General features: G+C 41.5%; 1 protein-coding gene across 1 annotated transcript in view; it reads right to left on the bottom strand.

Annotated features, from left to right (window-relative positions):
* The window catches only part of LOC121540394 (rho guanine nucleotide exchange factor 18-like), an 86987-nt gene extending 75648 nt beyond the window's left edge, over positions 1-11339 (bottom strand). Inside the window, exon 1 of the mRNA XM_045207740.1 lies at positions 11160-11339. The gene's annotated coding sequence lies outside the window, so the exon portion shown is untranslated. The remainder of the gene's footprint in view (positions 1-11159) is intronic.
* Positions 11340-19868: the final 8529 nt, after the last annotated feature.

Below are 19868 nucleotides of genomic sequence, written 5' to 3'. Positions count from 1 at the left end.
GTGATTTATTTAGAATTCAAGGCACACATAACCAGCATGGCTACCACAGCATTCTGCAGTGATAAACCATCCCATCTGGTTTGCGCTTAGTGGGACAATCATTTGCTTTTCAACAGGACAATGACCCAACACACCTACAGGCTGTGTAAGGGCTATTTGCCCAAGAAGGACAGTGATGGAGTGCTGCATCAGATGACCTGGCATCCACAATCACCCGACCTCAACCCAATTGAGATGGTTTGGGATGAGTTGTACCGCAGAGGGAAGGAAAAGTAGCCAACAAGTGCTCAGCATATGTGGGAACTCCTTCAATACTGTTGGAAAAGCATTCCAGGTGAAGCTGGTTGAGAGAATGCCAAGAGTGTGCAAAGCTGTCATCAAGGCAAAGGGTGGCTACTTTGAAGAATCTAAAATATATTTAGATTAGTTGATTTTGGGGGGGGTTAGTACATGATTCCATATGTGTTATTTCATAGTTTTGATGTCTTCACTATTATGCTACAAAGTAGAAAATAGTAAAAAATAAAGAAAAACCCTTGAATGAGTAGGTGTGTCCAAACTTTTCACTGGTACTGTATATGCCATTGTAGGCTACCATTGGATACAATTAATATGTTGAAATGACGATATCACTGGAGTCATTGCAAATCAATTTGTGCCACTTGTGTAGCCTACCTGGAGCTGGCAAACTCATTTAATGAATAGCCGATAACTTCAGTTTATTGTTGTTGTAGCCTTGTGTTATGCAATTATTAATGGTCAATTCAATTGGAAATGATCACAGCTCTAAATCGCAATTGCCGAGCAGTTGTTAAAACGCATTAGATTGACGGTAACAGTAGTCAGGTTAGGCTACATGTAAAACAAATTCTAAAAAATAAACCGTGGCTGTCGTTGACAAGCATATTATTAATATTTAATTCAGTGATTGAAATTATGTCCCCATCCTCAGTAGCCTATTCCAGCAGGTTATTGAGAAACACAAGCATTTCTTACCTCGAAATCGCCTCGCTATTCATGTTGAATAAATTAGCCTGTTAATTTGAACTAAGCAAGCTGCTAAATCGTTCAGTTTACATCTTGTCTAGGCTATTGTAGACAGTCTGAAATTAGATGTAGGCCTATCAGGGGCTATAGACTTCCTGTGTTTAGCTAAGCAAACCATGGCAAAATTGAATTATAAACCCAGATTTTAGTCTGTAGCCTATGCCTATTGAAATGACAAGTCCATCTCGCAAATGGGCCATTTATAACGGTTTGTAGTCTTAACATCTGGCACATAACAGCACAATTGCCAGAAAATAGCCTATCATTAGTTTTTTTGTTCATCCAAGTGTTTCTTGCTCAGAGATTGAGATCACTCAAACTCTCCTGTCGGATTTACTATAGTTATGCACATGTGCAAACGGGATTTATTTACAATTATAAACCGTGTTCGAGCCTTGAATGCTGAAAGCCGTGGTATATCAGACCATATACCACAGGTATGACAAAACATTACTTTTACTGTTCTAATTACATTGGTAAACAGTTTATAATAGCAATAAGGCACCCCAGGGGTTTGTGGTATATGGCCCAATTTACCACGGCTAACGGTTGTATACAGGCACTTGCGTCATCCTTAAGAACAGCCCTTAGCAGTGGTATATTGGCCAAATACCATACCCCCTTGTGCCTTATTGCTTACCATACCCCCTTGCCACATTTTCAAATTCCTTTATTACGTCATGTCATAGCTTGCAATAATTACTATTTTGAGGAAACCCAAATTTAGCTTCTAAAGTTATTTCAAATTACTATGATATTCCTTCTTAATTGGTTGGCTTGATAACGTTATGGAAAAAGGGTTTATTGTATAAATATGGCAACTCCTCTCTCACTGTGGGGGAAAAAAATTGGGCTAGTTTTCAGGCCTTTTGGGCGGGTTTTGAGTGGTCATCGGGCTTGAAATTTTAGCTTGACCTGGCAACCCTGCTAGAGACAGTCATTAGTTGAGGTAAAAAAGCTACTTTCTTTTTAAACTCACTGTACACTACTATTTTGGGCAAAATAATAATTCCGGTCTACCAAGGGTGTTTCTCAAAATGCATACTACCGTGCTCCGAGCATGCAAAATTGGAGCATGGGAGGGTCGGAGTATGAGTCCAAATCAAAGTATGCGAAAAAGGGAGCATGGAAGGCACTTCTCGAATGCGTACTCCGTTTGTAAATATTTTGAAGAATGCATCGATGCAAGCTTCAATGGAAAGTATGCAAAGAAATATGACGCAACCACGTAAAAACGTATGCTAAACTTCTTGAAATCAATGGCGGCCATTATTTGAGCTGAAGCGAGAGAAAATACACTCTGAATTCTGAATGAAATGTTGCCTATTCACATCTCATATGTTGCCTGACTTCAATATTTTATCTTGATACGTTAATAAATACATGCTGTGTTAATTTTGGCATGTGTACCTGCCTACGTACCGTAGCCCCATAATAAATCAATAGGGCTAACTGGCTAGCTACTAATGTTAGCTAGCCACGATGAATTGACATCTTGCATAATATTAGTTTTAGGTCATTTCTGCTGGTTATCTGGTTAGCTACATTATTGCGATTCACATATAGCTAGCTGATATTTATGAAGTTAAACGGTTGCTTTGTGTATTTCTTGTTTCGTCTCTATTGCCATTGTCCTGGCTGGAAGACAGTTCAGTGAATGGCTAAGTCCCAAGTCCATAGTAAGTCAATAGGGCTAACTGGATAGCTAGCTAGCTACAAATAATTTGTAGCTACCCACAAAAAATGTACATCTACCTTGCATAACATTAGTTTTAGGTCATTTTTGCCTCTTTGACTAGATGGCTAGCTAGATTACTACGATTCACATATCTAGCTGATAATTATGACGTAAAACGATTGCTTTGTGTATATCTTGTCTATTGTTGCCATTGTCCTGGCTGGAAGAAGTTTCAGTGAATGGTAAGGCGAAAGCGTAAGGTAATACAGTAGGGGGAGTGTGAATGCTTCTCAAATGTAATGTTTTATGCATTCTCCACACTCTCGTCCTCGCAAGAACATACTCAAGAGAACGTCGGAGAATGCACTCGGAGCATAAGTGTGGAGCACGGTAGAATGCATAGAGAAACACCCACTGTTCCTGTTTTATGCCAAGATTTGTTAAATTCGAACACCAATTTAATTCCACTAAATTATGCAAATTAACCGATAGACTGATAAGCATGACCAGTCAAATGTATTTTCTGCTGCTAACCAACTAACAGTTAACATCCCTATAGTTGATCCATCCTCAGTTCTCTTATCACAGCCATTAAACTCTAACTGTTTTAAAGTCACCATTGGCCTCATGGTGAAATCCCTGTGCGGTTTCCTTCCTCTCTGGCAACTGAGTTAGGAAGGACGCCTGTGTCATTGTAGTGACTTGGTGTATTGATACACCATCCAAAGTGTAATTAATAACTTCACCATGTTCAAAGGGAACATATAACTTATTTAGGCTTGCCATAACAAAAAGGTTGAATACTTATTGACTCAAGACATTTCAGCTAAAATAAATATATTAATTTGTAGATATTTCTAAAAACATAATTCCACTTTGACATTATGGGGTACTGTAATCCATTTTAAATTCAGGCTGTAAACCAACTAAATGTGGAAGAAGTCAAGGGGTGTGAATATCATGACCAAAATTAAAGTTATCATTACTGAAACAAACCTAAAAATAATGTGGTAATGATAAATATCTGTTTTGGTAATGAGAGGCACTTAGCTCAATCTGCAAATTATAGAAGACAGACATGAGTTAATGGTTCTCTGACTTTTTCCCAATTTGAGCTTTTCAGTCGTTTCTTATCATGAGAATGCCAAGTGGGGTAAAGAGGTTGATTGAGAATATGAACCTCCTTCTGAAGGCATATAAGCAAATACATTTACTTGTGGTCATGTAAAGACGACTCTAGATGATGCATCATGGGTGAAAACTATTTATTGGAGTTTTTACAGGAACTTGAAAAAGTGTTACGGTAATGAGACACTGTTTTTACGTAATAAATATTATAATGTCAACTTTAACTAGTATACAATTGTTTATGATTTATGGACAAACTACAGAAACATTGTGTTTTATTCGAATAAGTTAGGTTTTCCTAAAGTAAAATTGTATAAAATGACCCGAGAATTTAATCTGGACGCATTTCAGTAATGTTAATTTGGGGTGAAAATGAGACAGCTTGCCAAAAACTAGACATCTTACTATTCAGAATGGTAGTTGGTTTTGTAACTCAATTTGCTACAGACATGTTTAAAACTGGTTTAATGAGAATCACCCACCTGATAGTACAACCTCAACCAAATGTAATCAATTAACACCACACTTATCTATAGCCTAATCATTTACTCACACTGACCAGAACTCAATGACATGTTATACAAGCTACAGCAGCATTCCCTTTTTCTAACATAGTGCATTCAGAAATTATTCAGACCCCTTGACTTTTTCCACATTTTGTTACGTTACAGCCTTATTCTAAAATTGATTAAATCGTTTTTTCCCCCCACTATCTACAGACAATACCCCATAATAACAAAGCAAAAACAGGTTTTTAGAAATGTTTGCAAATGTATAAAAAATAAACTTAAATATCTAATTTACATAAGTATTCAGACACTTCACGCAGTACTTTGTTGAAGCACCTTTGGCAGCGATTACGGCCACAAGTATTCTTGGGTATGACGCTACAAGCTTGGCACACCTGTATTTGGGGAGTTTCTCCCAATCTTCTCTGCAGATCCTCTCAAACTCTGTCAGGTTGGATGGGGAGCAGCGCTGCACAGCTATTTTCAAGTCTCTCCACAGATGTTCGATCGGGTTCAAGTACAAGCTTTGGCTGGGCCACTCAAGGACAATCAGACGCTTGTCCCAAAGCCACTCCTGCATTGTCTTGGCTGTGTGCTTAGGGTCGATGTCCTGTTGGAAGGTGAACTTTCACCCCAGTCTGAGGTCCTGAGCGCTCTGGAGCAGGTTTTCATCAAGGATCTCTGTACTTTGCTCCGGTCATCTTTCCCTCGATCCTAACTAGTCTCCCAGTCCCTGCCGCTGAAAAACATCCCCACAGCATGATGCTGCCACCACCAAGCTTCACCGTAGGGATGGTGCCAGGTTTCCTCCAGACGTGACGCTTGGCATTCAGGCCAAAGAGTTCAGTCTTGGTTTCATCAGACCAGAGAATCTTGTTTCTCATGGTCTGAGAGTCCTTCAGGTGCCGTTTGGCAAACTCCAAGCAGGCTGTCCTGTGCCTTTTACTGAGGAGTGGCTTACCACAGGTGGACGCCAATCAAGTTGTATAAACATCTCAAGGATGATCAATAGAAACAGGATGCACCAGAGGTCAATTTCGAGTCTCATAGCAAAGGGTCTGAATACTTATGTAAATAAGGCATTTCTGTTTTCGCTTTGTCATTATGGGGTATTGTGTGAAGATTGATGAGGACATTATTTTATTTAATCCATTTTAGAATAAGGCTCTAACGTAACAAAATGTGGAAAAGGGGAAGGGGTCTGAATACTTTCCGAATGCAGTGTATGTCAGCTCATGCTGTCTTTGTACAGAAAGCAACATGAATGATTTCACTCAACGTTACAAAACTACATAAACCTAATGCTACAACTAATACAAAGACAAGAAACCACTACCCTCTCTACTGTGTCTTCATCTCGGCCTTCTTCTGCTTCGACGATTCATCTTCACAGCAAAACTGACGACAACAACCACCGTCTGTGCACCTGACCTAGATATAATTCACAGCTATCCCAGGAAGAAAGCACACGCTCAGGGCAGCCTCAGCACCAATGACGTCATTAGTCAAAAGTTTCAGCGTTTTGATTCTTAGCATTATATAGTCTTACATTGCACAACAACTATTTTCTATTCCGCAACACAGAAAGCTGTTATTTCCATCATATATTATCCATCGGCATCTTTCTAAACATTCCAACCTACTGAATAGGCTCTTGGTGAGGGGGCTGGTCTGCCCTGACTGAGTAGCATAGCCTGTCCAGTGCACCTGACCCAGCCCTAGGGGTAGAGGCAGGCAGGCAGAGCAGTCAGGTGTGGAGAAGTGTCCTAACAGGGGTAAACTCTTGACCCTGACCCAGTGAGCTCAGAGCACAAAGGGTTTATTGGGAAACGTGACCACCTAGTCCAGACATGGGCCTGAGTGTTTGAGTGTTTTTCACTCCCAAATAAAGCATGCCAAAATGTGATTATATTTCTTCTTATGAAGTAGCTAGTGCATTACTTTGAGATAATACTTTGAAAGCTACAATGCACTAATGTAGTTTAGCAGCGAGATATGGACCGGAACACGTACCTCAATGCAGGGATAGGATGTGCCATTGTACTCCAAATTTTACCCATAATGGCTGCTGTGGCTACTGGTAGCTAGCATGAGGACAAAAAGGGCAGTTTTCCGGGAAAACTATAAGTATTTCAATATTCTCGATGGAGCAGCGTGGATAAAGATAAAATCTTCAGTGAAGTGGCATATCCCATCCCTGCATTGAGGTATGTTTTCTGACACGTATCTCACGCCGGCTCCAGAGTTTTAATGTAACCATGATTGCGTTCCGACCTCAGTACAGCTCAGTGTAAAGAAGCGTAACGGTAGGGTCTGTTTCTTCTTGCAATAACTTAGCTAGCATACTTAGCTAGCCAGCCAACTAGCTCTAACTTGGATAGCAAGCTAGCCAGAAGATTCCGACCCTACCATTGCGCTTGTTTACATTGAGCTGCACTGGAGTTGGAATGTAATCATGGTTAGATTATGACACTGCAGAGCCGGCGTGAGATATGGGTCGGAAAACGTACCCCAATGCAGGGATGGGATGTGCCACTGTACTCCAAACTTGACCTATATCCAAACTGATACTTCGAGAAGATTGAAATAATGCTAGTTCTGGAAAACGGCCCTTTCTGTCATCATGCTAGCTAGCAGTAGCCACTGTCGCCATTTTGGAATGGCAGTGTCAGCCAATCAGCTCCTTTGTTGCGCAACACGACGTGCCATTCCATAACGGCTGATGTGGCTTCTGCTAGCTAGCATGAGGACGTAAAGGCCAGTTTTCCATAAACTAGCAGTATTTCAATCTTCTCTATGTATCAGTTTGGATAATGGTCAAATTGTTGTTTTTTATTCAGGGGAGCCAAATTGAGACCAGGGTCTCATTCTCAATAGTGCCTTGAGAACAAATCAACATATTTCAATAAAACAGCAAAAAAAGAACTTACAAGATACAGCAGTTACAGATACACTACATTTCAACAACACAAATACACTCTTTCAAATCAACCAAAACACGCAAACCTCAGTGAATTCATTCCTCATCAGTGATCTAAACTGCTCCATTGGCACCAGGGATTCAAGATGTAATGACGATTGTAAATTATTCCAAACATGGGGTGCATTAAAACTAAAGGCTGATTTACCTAGGTTGGTAGAGACATGAGGGACCTCAAGAGTTAACCAACCCTGTGAGTGGGTTTGGTGCCTCATCTTTTTATACTTTAACAGAGAAGTGAGATATGTTGGAAGCTTGTGCAGCAGTGCTTTGTAAACAAAAAGGGAGAAATTAAGTCATCTATGGGAATTTAGAAAGGTCCAGCCGACCTTCTGATAAAGGATGCAGTGACGAGTACTAAACATGTCACCTGTGATAAAGCAAAGTGTGCTATTGGAACACTGCATCCAAGGGTTTTAGAGTAGTGGCTGCTGCATTCTGATAAATGGTGCCACATCATAATCAAGAGCTGGCAGAAAAGTTGCCTGTATATCCTGCTCCCTGCCGTTTAGGGAGAGGCATGATCTATGAAAGAAGCCTACTTTAAATCTCAGCTTCTTAACTTGCTCATCTGTGTTTTTTTTTAAACGTCAAATTTTGTCACTCCAAAAGCCCAGACATTTAGGAAGGAACCTACTTGATGAGAGAACCCTCCAATTCATTAATGTATAAACCATTGAAATATTTCTGGAAGAACTAAAAAACACATTTAGTTTTTCCGCATCACGTACCAATTTTTAAACAAGGAGGGATTTCTGAAAGGCAACAAACTCAGATTGCAGCTCTAACATAGCCTGGTCAGCAATAGGGGCAATTGCGTACATACATTTTATCTGCATACAGATTAATGTTACAGCTTCTTGCAGACAGACCAATATTATTTATATACAGTGCATTCGGAAAGTATTCAGACCCCTTGACTTTTTCCACATTGTTACGTTACAGCCTTATTCAAAAAATCCTTACCAATCTACACACAATATCCCATAATGACAAAGCGAAAACAGGTATTTAGAAATTTTAGCTAATTTATAAGAAATAACAGAAATACCTTATTTACATAAGTATTCAGACCCTTTGCTATGAGACTCGAAATAGAGCTCAGGTGCATCCTGTTTCCATTGATCATCCTTGAGATGGTTCTACAACTTGATTGGACATGATTTGGAAAGGCACACACCTCTCTATATTAGGTTCCACAGTTGACAGTTCATGTCAGAGCAAAAACTAAGCCACAAGGTTGAATTAATTGCCCGTAGAGCTTCGAGACAGGATTGTGTCGAGGCACAGATCTGGGGAAGGGTACCAAAAAATGTCTGCAGCATTGAAGGTCCCCAAGAACACACTGGCCTTCATCATTCTTAAATGGAAGAAGTTTGGAACCATCAAGACTCTTCCTTGGGCTGGCCGCCCGGCCAAATAGAGCAATCGGGGGAGAAGGGTCTTGGTCAGGGAGGTGACAAAGAACCCGATGGTCACTCTGACAGAACTCCAGAGTTCCTCTGTGGAGATGGTAGAACCTTCCAGAAGGACAACCATCTCTGCAGCACTCCACCATTCAGGCCTTTATTGTAGCGTGGCCAGATAGAAGCCACTCCTCAGTAAAAGGCACACGACAGCCTGCTTGGAGTTTGCCAAAAGGCGCCTGAATGACTCTCAAGACCATTAGAAACACGATTCTCTGCTCTGATGAAACCAAGATTGACCTGAATGCCAAGCATCATGTCTGGAGGAAACCTGGCGCCACCCCTACGGTGAAGCATGGTGGTGGCAGCATCATGCTGTGGGGATGTTTTTCAGCGGCAGGGACTGGGAGACTAGTCAGGATCGAGGGAAAGGTGAACGGAGCAAATTACAGAGAGATCCTTGATGAAAACCTGCTCCAGAGCTTTGGACATCAGACTGGGGGCGAAGGTTCACCTTCCCTACAGGACAACAACCCTAAGCACACAGCCAAGACAACGCAGGAGTGGCTTCTGGACAAGTCTCTGAATGTCCTTGAGTGGCCCAGCCAGAGCCCGGACTTGAAACCAATCAAACATCTCTGGAGGGACCTGTAAATAGCTGTGCAGCGACGCTCCCAATCCAACCTGACAGAGCTTGAGAGGATCTGGAGAGAAGATTGGGAGAAACTCCCCAAATACAGGTGTGCCAAGCTTGTAGCGTCATAACCAAGAAGACTCAAGGTTGTAATCGCAGCAAAAGGTGCTTCAACAAAGTACTGAGTAAAGTGTCTGAATACTTAGCTAAATGTGATATTACATTTTTTAATTTTTTATAAATTTGCAAACATTTCTAAAAATCTGTTTTCGCTTTGTCATTATGGGGTATTTTGAGTAGATTGATCAGGGGGGAAAACGATTTAATCCATTTTAGAATAAGGCTGTAACGTAACAACATGTGTAAAAGGTCAAGGGGTCTGAATACTTTCCGAATGCACTGTATATACACTGAACAAAAATAGAAACAACATGTAAAGTGTTGGTCCCATGTTTCATGAGCTGAAATAGAAGATCCCAGAAATGTTCCATACGCACAAAAGGCTTATTTCTCTCAAATTGTGCATAAATTTGTTTACATCCCTGTTAGTGAACATTTCTCCTTTGCCAAGATAATCCATCCACCTGACAGGTGTGGCATATCAAGAACCTGATTAAACAGCATGATCATTACACAGGTGCACCTTGTGCTGTGGACAATAAAAGGCAACGAAAATGTACAGTTTTGTCACAACCCAATGCCACAGATGTCTCAAGTTTTGAGGGAGCGCGCAATTGACATGCTGACTGCAGGAATATCCACCAGAGCTGTTGCCAGAGATTTGAATGTTAATTTCTCTACCAACGTCGTTTTAGAGTTTGGCTGTACCTCCAACCGACCTCACAACCGCAGACCACGTGTATGGCGTCGGGTGGGCGAGCGGTTTGCTGATGTCAACATTTTGAACAGAGTGCCCTATGGTGGCGGTGGGGTTATGGTATGGGCAGGCATAAGCTATGGACAACAGATAGTTCCCAAGCCATTTGCAAGACGCCTGGTCGAGGCCCATTTCAGACAACCTTTGAATGAGTAGGGGATGGTAGACAGTATCAAAGGATTTGAATAGGTCTATAAATATGGCAGCACAGTGATTCCTATGAGCTTAGCAATTTAACACAATTTAAGACAAGCGCAGTTGCTATGTCAAGGTCTAATATTTTTGTAAGGCAAGATAGTTAAGAAATTGGGCATTAGTTATCTAGGTCAGAAGGATCCTGCCTTTGTGAAGGGGGAGGACATGCACAGCCTTCCAGATTTTAGGGATAGCAGCTGAAGCAATTGTTCAAAAAATTTTTGGGGATCAAAGGTACTACTTTGATGGGGACATAAAGAACAGTGGCATAACACAAGTTAAGGTACGTTTTCCAACCCATATCTCACTCCCGCTCCTTGGTGCCTCTAAAAATGATTGCGTTCCGAACGCAGTGCAGCTGAGTGAATACAAGCGTAACGGTAGGGTTTGAATATTCTGGCTAATAGCAAGCTAGCTAGCTAACCTTAATTATAAACTACGCCAACGTAGCTATCAACTTGCTAATCAAATGAAATACTTATACAGTTCGCATTTCAGTGCTAACGGTAGATAATTAACTAGCTAAGCATGTTTATATTTATTTTCTGTCTCTGACCTCTGTATCAATTAGCTAGCTAGACTATAGATAGCTAACATTAGCTAGCTTGCTAATTAGAATACTCGATAACGTTAGATTCTAAATGTATCTCTGCAACAAATGAGGAAAAACAACGGCGCATCAACCTGAAGTGTTCGAGAGCTTACCTTGAAAGAAAAAACAGAACTCTGTAATTTAATTTAAAAGAAATTGGTCTGTCGAGTAAATCAGTGCACTCAAACGATGAAATTCAACAAGTACTCCCACTATTTTCTCCGTCCAGGTCGGCTTCCCTACACTCCACACAAGCAAACATTGTGGAAACTGACATTGGCATACAAACGACGCATTCCACAGGGTAAATGCAATCCGGGATCCTTGGGAGGTTCTTCTTCTTTGGTATCTTCTTCTTCTTCTTCTTTCTTCAATGCGGTTTAACGGCGGTTGGCATTCAATTTGTTTTATTACCGCCATCTGCTAGACTGGAGTACAACTCCCTTATATTTTGCTTGAAAAATAAAATAAAGAAATACCCTACCATCTAACACTACACTCACAAATTTAAAATTATTATTAATATTTAACACCACCCTTCTCCACTATTTAAATATATTCATTCCTACTTCATGCCCTCAACCTGAAATGATGGGACATCACCACTTAACACTCCCTGTAACTCTTCTGATGTCAATTCTCGCACACCCAAATACCTCTCTGCAGCTGCCACCACAACCTCAATTTTCATCGACTTACGTTCCATCCCTGCAGTACAATTAATAACCATTGCTATAAACGCTAAAAATCCAATCTTTGTACTGGTACATATCTATTACTCTCCCCCCCACCCCTTGACCCCTCTTCCTCTACTTTCTTCACTGCCTCAGCATATGACAACTTCTTCACTACTCTTACCCTGGAAACCTCAACCTGCTTCTCTCGCATGGGACATTTCTGATCCCCAGCCCCATGGCCATCCCTACAATTAGCACATACCACTACTTTCCCCAATGCTACACATTCCTTTGTCTCATGCCCTTCTGCACACTTATCACACCTTGGAACCTCCCTCCTACATACTGCAGCCACATGCCCATACATTTGACACCTGTAACATCGTAATCTATTCGGCACATAAGCTCGTAACTTAACTTTGTCAGGCAAAGACTCAACTTCAAAACTCAAAAGAACAGACAATGACTCTTCTGTTTCCCCACTCTCGCCACCCTGTTTGCATCGCACCAAACGACGAGCATCACAAACACCGGGAAACAAAGTACTCCATCTCCTCTAACTGAAGATAATTGTAGAGGTTTTTTTTCTATTGATAATGTAAAATTAATAGCCATACAGAAATACTCATGTGAAGGTGAAATTACAGAGGAGGAACTTCTGGATGCAATTAAAGTCTTTAAGTCCGGGAAAACTCCAAGGTTGGATGGCATACCAGTCGAGGTATACCAAACCTTTTTTGATATACTCAGAGGACCGTTATTAGCATGTTTTAACCACTCCTATGTAAATGGTAGATTGTCAGACACTCAAGAAGAAGGTCTGATTGAATTATTACTGAAACAGGATACACGTGGAAAATATAAAGATCCAGTCCATTTAAAAATTGGAGGCCCCTTACATTTCAGTGTTGTGATGCAACATTTCTGGCAAAATGTAAAGTGCATAGAATTAAAAAGGTATTGTCGGACATTATTCATTCTAATCAGACAGGTTTTTTACATGGACGATACATTGGAGATAATATAAGGCAAGTACTGGAAACAATAGAACACTATGAAAAATCTTGGAAACCAGGCCTGCTACTTTGAAAAGGCATTTGATAAAGTACGAATGGGGTTTATATATAAATGCCTGGAGCATTTCAATTTTGGAGAATCTCTTATAAATTGGGTTAAAATCATGTATAGTAACACTAGGTGTAAAATAGTAAATAATGGCTATTTCTCAGAAAGTTTTAAACTGTCAAGAGGAGTGAAACAAGGTTGTCCACTATTGGCATATCTATTTATTATGGCCATCGAGATGTTAGCTATTAAAATCAGATCCAACAATAATATCAAGGGATTAGAAATCCAGGGCTTAAAAACAAAGGTGTCATGGTACGTTGATGATTCATGTTTTCTTTTAAATCCACAACTTGAATCCCTCCAAAGCCTCATAGAGGATCTAGATACATTTTCTAACCTCTCTGGATTACAACCAAATTATGATAAATGTACTCTATTACGTATTGGATCACTAAAAAATTAAAATGTTACATTACAATGTAGTTTACCAATAAAATGGTCTGATGGTGATGTGGATATACTAAGAATACATATCCCAAATGAAATAAATGATCTCACTCCAATACATTTTAATAGAAAGTTAGCAAAAATAGATAAGATCTTGCTACCATGGAAAGGTAAATACCTGTAAATTTATGGAAAAATCACCCTGATTTACTCTTTAGTATTATCCCAGTTTACCTATTTGCTTATGGTCTTGCCTAACTCTAGCGAACAGTTTTTGAAATTATATGAGAAAAAAATATTCAATTTTATTTGGAACGGCAAGCCAGACAAAATTAAACGGGCCTATTTATATAATGAATATGAATTCGGAGGACATAAATTATTAAATATTAAAGCATTAGACCTATCACTAAAAGCCTCAGTCATGCAAAAGTTATACTTAAATCCAAACTGGTTCTCTAGCAAATTAGAAAGATTGTCTCACCCAATGTTCAAGAATGGCCTTTTTCCCTTTATTCAGATTACAACCTCTCACTTTCAGTTATTTGAAAAGGAAATAATCTCCCAAATATCACTATTTCTAAAACAAGCCATAGAAAGTTGGTTGCAATTTCAATTTAATCCTTCAGAAACGACAGAAGAAATAATGCAACTCAAATATAATCATTTTAAAAAATCTACGTAAATGATATCATCGGTAGGACTGGTGGAGTTATGTCGCACATGCACCTACCAAAATCATATGAAAATGTCTGCTCTACCCAAAATTACAACCAAATAATGGCAGCATTACCGCAAAAATGGAAGAGGAAAGTGGGGGGAAACGTAAGGAACTTGTCTGTCAGCCCTGCATTAAAGATCAAAATTGGTTAAAGAAAATTGTTATAAATAAAAATGTATACCAGTTTCATTTCAGGATTGCAAAATAGTTAGGAAGAGATTTTCGATGTACCGATTCTCTTGATAAGTGTGTGAATTAGACAATTTTCTTGTCCTGCTAAGCATTCAAAATGTAACAAGTACTTTGGGGTGTCAGGGAAACTGTATGGAGTAAAAAGTACATCATTTTCTTTAGGAATGTAGTGAAGTAAGAGTAAAAGTTGTCATAAATATAAATAGTAAAGTAAAGCACAGATACCCTAAAAAACTACTTAAGTAGTACTTTAAAATAATTTTACTTAAGTACTTTACACCACTGAATTAACAATCTGTAAATACTATGAGAATAGAAAGGTTCTGAACTTTTGTGAAACTGCACAGCACAGTTGAAAAATATATGGCAAATAGAAATCCATTATGGATGGTGTTAAGATGAGAGGGGTTGAGTGGAGCTGAAGGGTGGGACTAATAACAAACAAAAGATAACTATTGTAAAATAGATTGTGTCCGTAAAATGTATATAGGTGCAGAACCTTTGTGAAACAGCAAAGTTAAAAATATATTGCAAATAGAAATCAAATTAAGTTATAACCTACATTTGTGTTTTGTTTTTACATACTGGTAGCCAGAGACGTTCAAGGGAATTCGGGACATGGGTGACTAGTTAACGCTAGCTTGGCTCTCTCTGTGTGTTCGTGCCGTGGGAGGAGGGGTTTCTTCGTTGGCAGAAAGCAATGGCTAGCTAGTATGCTAACTTTTCTAGCTAACTAACTGGCTGAATAAATTGACGGCGGACTCGCTCAAGCTGTCGGGACTAACCCACAACGTTAGACACGGACACGAATGATCTGCTTGGCGTGTTGACACACTGGTGGTTTGTTGTGGCCGAGTATTGGTGCTAAACCGTGTTGTTGGAGTCCGGCATGCTAGTTGGCTGTGGCGTCAAATGACTAGGTGCCCTGGACGGATTTCACAGAAGAATACTGTACCAAGTTAGCTAGCTGAATAAACTAAGTTAGTCTATTCCTAGAAACATTGAACCGCTGTAGTTTACAACAATTATAGTTTCTGAGGTGGAAGTTGGGAGAGTTATATTTGGGTGTTTCAGTGAAACGTAAGTGAGGGAGGCCCCGCTCTCTCGCTTTCCAAGATGTTTAGTTCATTTCATTCCGATCTCCTTTGCATTATTGTAGCCATTTTCTGTAGCCTGTCAACTATGCCTCTGTCTATCCCTGTTCTCTCCTCTCCGCACAGGCTATACAAACGCCTCACACCGCGTGGCTGCTGCCTCTCTAACCTGGTGGTCCCTGCACGCACCACCCACGTGGAGTTCCAGGTCTCCGGCAGCCTCTGGAACTGCCGTTCTGCGGCCAACAATGCAGGGTTAATCTCAGCCTATGCTACCCTCCAGTCCCTCAACTTCTTGGCGCTGACGGAAACATGGATTACCACTGAAAACACTGCTACTCCTACTGCACTCTCCTCGTCTGACCATGTGTTCTCACATACCCCGAGAGCATCTGGTCAGCGGGGTGGTGGCACAGGAATCCTCATCTCTCCCAAGTGGACATTCTCTCTTTTTCCCCTGACCCATCTTTCTATCTCCTCATTTGAATTCCATGCTGTCACAGTCACTAGCCCATTCAAGCTTAACATCCTTGTCATTTATCGCCCTCCAGGTTCCCTTGGAGAGTTCATCAATGAGCTTGACGCCTTGATAAGTTCCTTTCCTGAGGATGGCTCACCCCTCACACTTCTGGGTGACTTCAACCTCCCTACGTCTACCTTTGACTCATTTCTCTCTGCCTCCTTCTTTCCACTCCTCTCCTCTTTTGACCTCACCCTCTCACCGTCCCCCCCTACTCACAAGGCAGGCAATACGCTTGACCTCATCTTTACTAGATGCGGTTCTTCTACTAATCTCACTGCAACTCCCCTCCATGTCTCCGACCACTACTTTGTATCCTTTTCTCTCTCGCTCTCCTCCAACACTACTCACTCTGCCACTACTCAGATGGTAATGCGCCGTCGCAACCTTCGCTCTCGCTCTCGCTCTCCCACTACTCTCTCCTCTTCCATCCTATCATCTCTTCCCTCTGCTCAATTCTTCTCCCTCCAATCTCCGGATTCTGCCTCCTCAAACCTCCTCTCCTCCCTTTCTGCATCCTTTGACTCTCTAGGTCCCCTATCCTCCCGGCCGGCTCGGTCCTCCCCTCCTGCTCCGTGGCTTGAGGACTCATTGCGAGCTCACAGAACAGGGCTCCGGGCAGCCGAGCGGAAATGGAGGAAAACTAGACTCCCTGCGGACCTGGCATCTTTTCACTCCCTCCTCTCTACATTTTCTTCATCTGTTTCTGCTGCTAAAGCCACTTTCTACCACTCTAAATTCCAAGCATCTGCCTCTAACCCTAGGAAGCTCTTTGCCACCTTCTCCACCCTTCTGAATCCCCCCCTCTGTGGATGACTTCGTCAACCATTTTGAAAAGAAGGTTGACGACATCCGATCCTCGTTTGTTAAGTCAAATAACACTGCCGGTCCTGCTCACACTGCCCTACCCTATGCTTTGACTTCTTTCTCCCCTCTCTCTCCAGATGTAATCTTGCGACTTGTGATGGCCGGCCGCCCAACAACCTGCCCGCTTGAACCTATCCCCTCCTCTCTTCTCCAGACCATCTCCAGTGACATTCTCCCTTACCTCACCTCGCTCATCAACTCATCCAATGGTGGAACAAGCTCCCTCACGACGCCAGGACAAAGGAGTCACTCACCACCTTCCGGAGACACTTGAAACCCCACCTCTTTAAAGAATACCTGGGATAGGATAAAGTAATCCTTCTAAAACCCTTACCCCACTCCAAAAAAAAATATATATATATATATATATTGTAAAGTGGTTGTCCCACTGGCTATAAGGTGAATGCACCAATTTTTAAGTCGCTCTGGATAAGAGCGTCTGCTAAATGACGTAAATGTAATGTAAATGTAAACTGGCTGGTCTTCAGAAATAGATGGGAGGGGTTGAGGGTAGCGGAAGGATAGGATTAAAAACAAACAAAAGATAACAATTGTCAAATAGATTGTGTCCGTAAAATGTATATAATATGTATAAGCTGGAAGTAGAAGCCTAAGTGTTGTTGTTCATTAGTTTACTCAGATTAGGGGAGGGGTGGTAGGGTTAGTGGAAAATAATAAAGGAATATATATTTAAAAAAATATATGTGTATGTATATGCACTACCTTTCAAAAGTTTGGGGTCACTTAGAAATGTCCTTGTTTTCGAAAGAAAAGCAATTTTTTTGTCCATTAAAATAACATCAAATTGATCAGAAATACAGTGTAGACATTGTTAATGTTGTAAATGGCTATTGTAGCTGGAAACGGCTGATTTTTAATGGAATATCTACGTAGGCGTACAGAGGCCCATTATCAGCAACCATCCTTTGTTCCAATGGCACGTTGTGTTTGCTAATCCAAGTTTATCATTTTAAAAGGCTAATTGATCATTAGGAAACCCTTTTGCAATTATGTTAGCACAGCTGAAAAATGTTGTGCTGATTAAAGAAGCAATAAAACTGGCCTTCTTGAGACTAGTTAAGTATCTGGAGCATCAGCAATTGTGGGTTCAATTACAGGCTCAAAATGGCCAGAAACAAATAATTATCTTCTGAAACTCGTCAGTCTATTCTTGTTCTGAGAAATGAAGGCTATTCCATGCGAGAAATTGCCAAGAAACTGAAGATCTCGTACAACGCTGTGTACTACTCCCTTCACAGAACAGCGCAAACTGGCTCTAACCAGAATATAAAGAGGAGTGGGAGGCCCCGGTGCACAACTGAGCAAGAGGACAAACACATTAGAGTGTCTAGTTTGAGAAACAGGCACCTCACAGGTCCTCAACTGGCAGCTTCATTAAATAGTACCCGCAAAACACCAGTCTCAACGTCAACAGTGAAGAGGGACTCCGGGATGCTGACATTCTAGGCACAGTTGCAAAGAAAAAGCCATATCTCAGACTGGCCAATAAAAAGAAAAGATTAAGATGGGCAGTCTGAGATATGGCTTTTTCTTCAAAGTAGCCAACCTTTGCCTTGATGACAGCTTTACACACTCGTGGAATTCTCTCAACTGGCGGTGCTTTCACTCTAGTGGTAGCATGAGACGGAGTCTACAACCCACACAAGTGGCTCAGGTAGTGCAGCTCATCCAGGATGGCACATCAATGCGAGCTGTGGCAAGAAGGTTTGCTGTGTCTGTCAGCGTAGTGTCCAGAGCATGGAGGCGCTACCAGGAGACAGGCCAGTACGTGGAGGAGGCCGTAGGAGGGCAACAACCCAGCAGCAGGACTGCTACCTCCGCCTTTGTGCAAGGAGGAGCAAGAGGAGCACTGCCAGAGCCCTGCAAAATGACCTCCAGCAGGCCACAAATGTGCATGTGTCTGCTCAAACGGTCAGAAACAGACTCCATGAGGGTGGTATGAGGGCCCGACTTCCACAGGTGGGGGTTGTGCTTACAGCCCAACACCAAGCAGGACGTTTGGCATTTGCCAGAGAACACCAAGATTGGCAAATTCGCCACTGGCGCCATGTGCTCTTCACAGATGAAAGCAGGTTCACACTGAGCACGTGACAGACGTGACAGAGTCTGGAGAAGCCGTGGAGAACGTTCTGCTGCCTGCAACATCCTCCAGCATGACAGGTTTGGCGGTGGGTCAGTCATGGTGTGGGGTGGCATTTCTTTGGGGGGCCGCACAGCTCTCCATGTGCTCACCAGAGGTAGCCTGACTGCCATTAGGTACCAAGATGAGATCCTCAGACCCCTTGTGAGACCATATGCTTGTGCGGTTGGCCCTGGGTTCCTCCTAATGCAAGACAATGCTAGACCTCATGTGGCTGGAGTGTGTCAGCAGTTCCTGCAAGAGGAAGGCATTGATGCTATGGACTGGCCCGCCCGTTCCCCAGACCTGAATCCAATTGAGCGCATCTGGGACATCATGTCTCGCTCCATCCACCAACGCCACGTTGCACCACAGACTGTCCAGGAGTTGGCGGATGCTTTAGTCCAGGTCTGGGAGGAGATCCCTCAGGAGACCATCCGCCACCTCATCAGGAGCATGCCCAGGCGTTGTAGGGAGGTCATACAGGCACGTGGAGGCCACACACACTACTGAGTCTCATTTTGACTTGTTTTAAGGACATTACATCAAAGTTGGATCAGCCTGTAGTGTGGTTTTCCACTTTAATTTTGAGGGTGACTGCAAATCCAGACCTCCATGGGTTGATAAATTTGATTTCCATTGATGATTTTTGTGTAATTTTGTTGTCAGCACATTCAACTATGTAAAGAAAAAAGTATTTAATAAGATTATTTCATTCATTCAGATCTAGGATGTGTTATTTTAGTGTTCCCTTAATTGTTTTGAGCTTTTTTGAGCGATTTTGCAGGTTTTCCTACTTATAAAGCATTTAGAGGTCTGTAATTAGGTACATAGGTACACTTCAACTGTGAGAGACGGAATCTAAAACAAAAATCCAGAAAATCACATTGTATGATTTTAAAGCAATTAATTTGCATTTTATTGCATGACATAAGTATTTGATACATCAGAAAAGCAGAATTTAATATTTGGTACAGAAACTTTTGTTTGCAATTACAGAGATCATATGTTTCCTGTAGGTCTTGACCAGGTTTGCACACACTGCAGCAGGGATTTTGGCCCACTCCTCCATACAGACCTTCTCCAGATCCTTCAG

Source organism: Coregonus clupeaformis, chromosome 26 (assembly GCF_020615455.1).
Source record: "Coregonus clupeaformis isolate EN_2021a chromosome 26, ASM2061545v1, whole genome shotgun sequence".
NCBI lineage: Eukaryota > Metazoa > Chordata > Actinopteri > Salmoniformes > Salmonidae > Coregonus > Coregonus clupeaformis.
The sequence above is the reverse complement of the archived record's forward strand: the minus strand, read 5'-3'. Positions and strand labels throughout refer to the sequence as shown.